The following is an 8,567-nucleotide window of genomic DNA, read 5'->3' on the forward strand; positions in this document are numbered from 1 at the left end:
CCGCCGCTCGCCTCCGCCAGCCGCCGCAGCCGCCGGAGACATCGCGGCTCCGCGCCGCGGAGAAGACTTAAATATCCCAGCGTGCACCGCGCCGCGCGCTACGTCACCGCGCGCCGGCTGCGTCACTGCGCAGGCGACTCGTACGCGCGGCCGCCGCGGGCAACGCCGCAGCTGCCTGGCAACGCGCTAGACCCGACCCGGCTCTGCAACTGCGGCCTCCAGAAGCCGCGAGGTAGTCTTCCGGGGGCTTCCGCGCGCCCACCGAGCGGCACCCACCCCGAGGTGACCCGGTAGAAGAGTCGCGTTAAAAATAAAAGCTCTCGAAAGCGACCGCTCACGTAATGCTCGATCCCTGTTGTTTTCTAGAGGGCAGAACTCCCCGGAAGAGGTGGTTACCGGGCACTTTTTTCACGATTGCTACCAGAGGTGGTGAGTTTTTCAGCTGCCCTGTTTCGGCCAAAGGGGGTTTACATGCACAGCAACAGAGAAAAGCCAGACAGGCCCAGACCAGCCACCCTTGTTAAATGTGGATCTAATTCTAATAAACTCCCGATCAAGCGGGCTAGTAGTGTCACAGACTGCGGATCAAACCTGAAGCTGCAAGCTAAGTTTGATTTCCTTCCGTACAAATTGGTTAAGTGGGACAGTTACCTACCAAATTTCACATCATGGTTCAGAATCGGGTAGATTTTGAGGATTTGTGATCAATTTAACGATGTTAAATATGATGGTCTGGGAAAGTAGATGGGTGGTTGACAAGGGCTGGGGAGCATGTTGGGGGTGGGAAAATGGAGAATGACTGCTAAAGGGTAGGTTTTTCCTGAGGGGGGAGGCAAAAAATGCCTTAGAATTAGATTATGGTGGGGTTGCACAACCCTGTGAATTCTATGGTATGTGAATTTTATCTTAATAAAACCATCTAAAAAAAAGTTTTGGAGGTCTCCCAATTCAGATTTTGATCTAGCTCAGCTTCCTCCGCTATTCATTGACTCCACTACCAATAGACATGAAAAGACAGGGTCTCTGATCTCTAGTGGAGAAGAAAGATGTGTAAGTAGAAAGCTATTCACTGTGGCCAGCATGATAACAGAGGAACAGAAAAGAGAGGGAATGATAAAGGAGAAGACAGGCTTGGAGGTGTTTCTTGAGCCAACAAGAACTGGGCTAAATCAAGGCAGATGCAGGAGCACTGTGCAGAAGCACAGAGATGGAAAGGAGTCTGGCTGGAGATTAGGAGATTTGAGGGAAAAGAGAGGTTAGAAAGATAGGCACGGCTCAGTACAGAGGCCTCTGGAGGAACCTAAAGAGATGAGAAAGGCAGGCAGTTCTCCCCAACCCATTGCAAGTGTAATTCTGCTTCTGTCTGTTTGATTTCACGAAAGACTTCATTTGAAAAGAAAATGGGATGGGCTGTTACTTAGGAATAGATCTCTGCAGAAGCAGTTGAAGAGCCGGATAAGAGCCACGCTCCAGTGAGTTAAATTGTGAACGGAAAACCAGGAAGTAGAGGCAGTGAGTGCAAAATTCCCATTCAAGGAATCTGGATAAGGAAGAAGAAAGTATCTAGCTCAGCAAATTATCATATATTACTGATATTCAGAGGAAGAGCCAGACATAAAAGCCATCAGTGTACACATGCCATGAGACTAAGATTACTTGGGAATTAATACAGATGGAGAGGTGAGACTTGAGCCTCAGGACACCCCAGTGTTTAGAGGTTGAAGAAATGGACACACAAACCTGTAACTCATTTAGTAAAATATAAATATGACTGCATTAAAATTTAACACTTCTGTATGGGAAAAGACAACATAGATGCTAAAAGACAAGCTAAGACTGATAAGAAACAACTAATACATACCAAAAAAACCTCATATAACTCATTTAAAAACCAAGGAACTAGAATTTATAAGGAACTCCTAAGAATCACTACAAAAAAACTCAACTGTAAAAAAAGGACAAGTGATATAAAAATGTAATTTATTGAATAGGGAACCCAAATGGCCAATAATAATAAATACATATGTACATGTATATCTGTAAATACCTCAGTAACCTAGGAAATCTTTACTGAAGTAACAAGAAACCATTTTGCATTCCTTTGCAGAAGTAGAAAAATTTAATAGTTCAACAAGATTAAATTTTGGAAGGATGTGGAACAAATGGAATGCTGTGCTGTTTGTAGATATGTAAAACTACAATTTGGAAAGCAACGTGACAATATCTAGTAAGACTGAAGAAATAGGTACCTTATAACCTTGCAATTCCATTTCTGGGTACAAAGAGAGTCATTGCAGCATCATTTGTATTATTGACAATTTGAACACACCTAAATGTCTAATGTCAACCAACCAAGAATGGAGGAACAGTGGCATAATTCATATAATGAAATACTATAAAAGCAACTGAAAATTAACCACCTTCCCAGCCATAATTAAGTGATTCCAGGCTAGTTCTCCCGCCATGAACAACTAAGAAAATGGACAAAATTTATGAAGCAACTACTTTCAGACAACAGGAAGTGCAAGACTGATCCCTGAGAGGAAACTCATAAAGCAAGCCCCGAAAATCACCGAGTTCCTCTAAGCAGAGACAACTTCCCAAGTGTAGTGCAGACAGCTGGAGTATGAGCAGAGTAGGGAGATCCCACAGGGCTAAGGAGGCAAAAATAGACTTGACAGATGAAACCACTGGAAACCACTGGGCACAGCAATGGAAAGGAAGGTGTCATGCAGACAGGGAGTTGCAGAAGTCTATGTGTGAATCCCCTAAAAGTCTGTGGCTGAAGGCTGGCATGATGATTAATTTTATGTCTCAACTTGACTGGGCCTCAGCGTGCCCAGATACTTGGTTAAAGATTATTTTGGGGTATGTCTATGAGAGTATTTCTGGATGAGATTAACATTGGAATTGGTAAACTAAGTAAAGAAGATTGCCCTTCCACAGTGGGTGGGCCTCAACCAATCTGCTGAAGGCCTGAATAGAACAAAAGTCCTGGGTAAGAATTCTCTCTGCCTGGCTTCTAGCTGGGACATCTATCTTCTCTCTCCTTTCAGACTTGAACTTGGAACTAACTCATACTATCGGCTCTTTTGCTTCTTAGTCCTTTGGCTTTGGACTGAAACTATACCATTGGCTCTCCTGGGTCCCCAGCTTGTCGACTACAGATCTTGGGACTTCTCAGCCTCCATATTCCACGAATCAATTCCCGACAGTGTGTGTGTGTGTGTGTGTGCGCGCGCGCATGCGCACGCGCGCGTGTGTGTGTGTATCCTTCCTATTGGTTCTATTTCTCTGGAGAACTCTGAATAATGCAGCCAGTTAGTATTTGCACAGAGAGGCTCCTTGAGGCTTACTAGAAAGCAAAGTACTAAATGGGTTAAGATTAGAACAGAGATATTAGAGTTAGAACATTCCTGGGGTAAGAGTTACGGCCCTACCAAAATGGAGAGATCTCAAAAAGTGCATCTTTTTTTTTTTTAAGATTTTATTTATTTATTTGATAGATAGAGATCACAAGTAGGCAGAAAGGGAGGGGGGGGAAGCAGGCTCCCTGCTGAGCAGAGAGCCTGATGCGGGGCTTGATCCCAGGACCCTGAGATCATGACCGGAGCTGAAGGCAGAGGCTTTAACCCACCGAGCCACCCAGGCGCCCCAAAAAGTGCATCTTTAACATCCTTGGACTCCAGTTGGAACAGCAGAAAGGTTAAAACGTGAGGTAAGGATCATAGTCTAGAGTAAGGCCTATTCTAGGTCTGCCTTAATAAATTCTAAAATCAAACCATGACAAGATCCACAGGAAACAAGTTTGGAGGCTGAGTATCACCCAGTTAGTGGGGCTTGGGAAACACTCTAGGCTCTTTGCTGATGTGTAAAGACAAGACAAAAAACCAAGTATAAACAAGTGTAAGGCCCTTAGCCAGTAATTATACTGCCTGCTAAAACAAGAACCCATATGCCTCAAGGAGAAACAAGAGACTCCAGACTATTGTTCATAATGTACAATATTCAATAAAAAGCCCTTTAGGCCTACAAGAAAACAAAACAATGTGATCCATAGTTGAAGTAAAGGAAAGCCTGGTCTTAAGAAGTAAATAGATAAGGAATCTGCCCAGAAATGGCAATTATTAGGAAGAAACTAACAGAAATACTAAAACTAAAAAAACTGAAAATTTTTACTAGATAAGCTTACTAGCAGATTGGAGAGAGAAAAACAGAGCCAGTGGCCTGAAAGACAGATCAGCAGAAATGATCTCATAATGAACAGACCCTCTAGGATCTGTGCAGCAATATCAAACAGCCTACCATGCAATTCAACTGGACACTCACAAGGAAAAGTGAGATGGGGCAGAAGGATATATTTTTAAAATGTCTGAATTGCATGAATGTGATGAAAAATTACAGTTTAAAGATGCGTGAAGCTGAACAAACTACAAAGCACCTAAAAGAAGAACTGCAGCTTCTGATCAGAAACAAGGTAGGCTAGAGGACAATGAAAACATTTTTAAGTGCTGGGGTGCGGAGGGGGAACTTTGTCATCCCAGAATTCTGTGTTTAGCAGAAAATCCTTAAAAAATGAGAGTGAAGTAAAGACATTTCCTGATAAAATCTAAGAGAACTCATCACTGACAGAACTGTACTACAAGGAATGTTAAAGGCTGCCCTTGATTTTTTTTTTTAAGATTTTATTTATTTGACAGAGAGAGAGAGATCACAAGTAGGCAGAGAAGTTGACAGAGAGAGAGGGGAAGCAGACTTCCTGCCGAGCAGAGAGCCTGATGCAGGGCTCGATCCCAGGACCCTGAGATCATGACCTGAGCCAAAGGCAGAGGCTCAACCCACTGAGCCACCCAGGCACCCCAGGGCTGCCCTTTAGACCAAAGGGAGCTAAGACCAGATGGAGATGTGGAACTACATGAAGGAATGAAGACCATCATGGTAAACAAGTGGGAAAAAGACTATTTTGGTGATATAAGAATTGATTGTTTGAAGTAAAAATAAAGACACATTGTATAAGTAGATGTAAAAAATATAGAAGGAAAAGACGTAATTATAACCACCAGAAGCTGGGTTGTGGGGAGGGTAAGTGTAATTATACTACTGTAAGGTTATTATATTTGTGATATGGAAGGCAGGAAGTGGGACATATGAAGTACCAGGTCTGCCATGAGAAAGGGTATGGTGAGATAGAAATAGAAAACTTATATGTAAAGGTGTTCCATAGTGACTATACCCTGGATCGTAAGAGAAGTCTTAATAAATGTAAAAGAATTGATACAAAGCAAAGTGTATTCTCTGAGCATAATGGAATGAAACCAGAAAACCAATATCAGAAACAAAAGGAGAATCTCCAAACACCTGATAATTAACACAATTTAATTAATCCAAAAGTCAGAGAGCAAATCTCAAGTGACCTTAGAAAAAGTTTTGAAATGAATTACAATGAACATATAATGTATCAAAATCTATGAGAGGCTTTTACTCCAGAAGTTAACGGAACAACAGATTTACCCTCTGACCTAGAACAACAAAAACCAGACAATATATGAAACAGTGGTTTCCAAGACTACAAGTTAGACAACAAGGGACAACGTTCACTGAATTGAGAAACAGCGTGAGCCCTATGATCATCACAGCTTACTGTCGAGTTTCTAGGCAGTGTTACAGAAAGGAAAGGAACAGAGGAAGAGCCCAATGGATTTCCTAACTTGAAATATAGGGCTAAGAGTCTGGGGAGATCAAAACAGCTAAAGTTTAAAATACAGAATACCAGAGAGAAAACTGTGAAGAGTTCCCAGAGACCAACAGAGGTTTTTCTTGATTAGTTAGCACAGTACTCATGGGTGTATGTTTACGGGGCAACTACCCAATGCCAAGAAAAAAAACCATCCAAAAGTATTAAAAGAAACAGGATCTGGCACTAACAAAGGGTCAAGAATCATGTTTATTCTCACCAGTCAGACTGTAAAAGCTCGTAATACTCAGGAAGGTACTGCCTTAGTTGTGGGAAATAATCAGCATCATATTGAGTAGTGCTCTGGACCTACCTTACAGATCATAAAAGCAAAACCTGAAAGGATCAAACTGTTTCCAACAATCTTACCTACAACCCAAAACAAAGTTCAAGAGAATGTACAGGACTAAAAAAATGACCAGCACTCAATAAGGTAAAATTCAGTGTCTGGCATCCAAACAAAGATCACCAGGCCCGTAAACAAGCAGGGAAACAGCTCATCAGGAGAGTAATCAATCAAAACCCACGCAGAACTAACACATGTTAAATTTAACAGAGGACAATAAAAATTATTCTATTCTCTATGTTCAAAAAGATAGAGATTGGAAAAAAAAATAAGACGATACAGTGGCCTCAAACTTCCCAAACATAATAAAAAATACACATTGTCATATCTGAAGCTCAATCTTAAGTACAAGAAACAGAACTATAACTAGGACTTGGTAATACAACTCAGTGTGGAAGAAGAGACAGAAACTCTATTAACATCGTAACGAAGAGTGGCCATGTCATGAGGAGATCAACACTGGCAATACAAACGGTCTAATTGCAGGGACGGGAAGCTGCCACCACCATCACTACACAATCGCACATTCTAGAATGGAGCCGAATGGAACTGCATGGTTGACAAGCTACTGCAGAGGATAGGGAGAAGAAATCGGCCTAGTTAGAGGAGAAAATAGGGCTGGAGAGGTTACGAATAGGAGGGAGAAGACAAAGAAGGTACAAATAGAACAGTTTAGGACTGGGTATGTGAGGTACCCCCAAATAACCAAACTGTATAATCAAAACGAGTGGTACAGATAAGACCCTAAAGACAGCTAGAGAAAAAAGACATGTTACTTATAGAGGGAAAAAAGATAAGGATAATACCAAATATCTTCTTGGAAACAATGCAAAGGAGAAGACAGCAGAGTAACACCTTTAGAGTACTGAGAGAAAAAACTGCAAATCTAGAATGATATACCTAGTGAAACTATCTTTTAAAAAGGTGAGATAAGGAGGTCTTCAGACATATAAAAGCTAAAAGAATTTATCACTACCAAACTAAAAGTACAAGAAATGTTAAAAGATGCCCTTCAGGCAGAAGGAAAATGATCTCAGATACAAACCTGGATCTACATAATGGAAGGAATACAGAGCACTGGAAATGGTAACTGTATAGGTAGCTATTTATGACCCTTCCTCCGCATTATTTAAATCTCTTTAAGACATAACTGAGTGACCTAAGCAAAACAGCAGAGTAGGCAGCTTCAAGCTCCCATCCTCCCAACAAAAACAAAACAAAACAAAAAACAAACAAAAAAAAGTAGTAACTAGGGACACCTGGGTGGCTCAATTGGTTAAGCGGCTGCCTTCGGCTCAGGTCATGATCCCAGCGTCCTGGGATCGAGTTCCCTATCGGGCTCCTTGCTCGGCAGGGAACCTGCTTCTCCCTCTGTCTCTGCCTGCCTCTCTGCCTACTTGTGATCTCTCTCTCTCTCTCTCTGACAAATAAATAAATAAAATCTTTTAAAAAAAAAGTAGTAACTATCAGAACCAACTTTATCAGAACTCTGGAAAACCATCAGAGGTTTACATGAACCAAACAAATGCTGAATCAAGAAAACAGCAATTTTATTTTATTTTACTTTTTTAAAAGTTTTATTTATTTATGAGAGAGAGAGAGAGAGACCAAAAGTAGGCAGAGCAGCAGGCAGAGGGAGAGGGAGAGGGAGAAGCAGACTCTCTGCTGAGCAGGGAGCCTGATGTGGGGCTCGATCCCAAGGATCCTGAGATCATGACCTGGGCCGAAGGCAGATGCTTAACTGACTGAGCCACCCAGGCGCCCCTGAATTGTTATTTTTAAAGATTTGAAACATGGCAAAATATAAACATTTGGTGATAAAGGAGATATTCATTATATTATCCTCTGTATATTTTTGAAGTTTGAAATACTTCATATTAAAGAACACTTTTTTAAGATTTATTTATTTATTTATTTGACAGACAGATATCACAAGTAGTCAGAGAGGCAGGCAGAGAGGGAGGGGGACGCAAGCTCCCTGTTGAGCAGAGAGCCCGATGCGGGGCTCGATCCCAGGACCCTGAGATCATGACCTGAGCCGAAGGCAGAGGCCTAACCCACTGAGCCACCCAGGTGCCCCCAAAACCATTTTTATTTTATTTTACTTTATTTTTTAAAGATTTTATTTATTTGACAGAGAGAGATCACAAGTAGGCAGAGAAGCAAGCAGAGAGAGAGAGAGAGAGAGGGAAAAGCAGGTTCCTGCCAAGCAGAAAGCCCGATGCAAGGCTTGATCCCAGGACCCCGGGATCATGACCTGAGCCAAAGGCAGAGGCCTTAACCCACTGAGCCACACAGATGCCCCTCAAAAAACATTTTTAAAGGATCCAGTGGATTTGGAAATAGATTATTGGTGAACCTGACTAGAAAAATCCGTTTTTATAATTTATATTATTATTTATATTGGGGTCAGCAAACTATGACCCGCAAACAGGTCACCTATTGCTATAAGTAAGGTTTCACTGGACAGAGTCATGCTCATTAGAT

The 8,567-nt window shown here is 41.8% G+C and overlaps 1 long non-coding RNA gene across 1 annotated transcript; it reads left to right on the top strand.

Moving 5' to 3' along the window:
• Nucleotides 1-137: 137 nt before the first annotated feature.
• On the top strand, nucleotides 138-429 carry LOC116876280. The gene is made up of 2 exons (XR_004384370.1): nucleotides 138-232; nucleotides 367-429. It is a non-coding gene; the product is annotated as an uncharacterized LOC116876280 (long non-coding RNA).
• Nucleotides 430-8,567: the final 8,138 nt, after the last annotated feature.

This window comes from Lontra canadensis, unplaced genomic scaffold (genome assembly GCF_010015895.1).
Source record: "Lontra canadensis isolate GAN:19392208 unplaced genomic scaffold, GSC_riverotter_1.0 scaffold45, whole genome shotgun sequence".
NCBI classification, from domain to species: Eukaryota; Metazoa; Chordata; class Mammalia; order Carnivora; family Mustelidae; genus Lontra; species Lontra canadensis.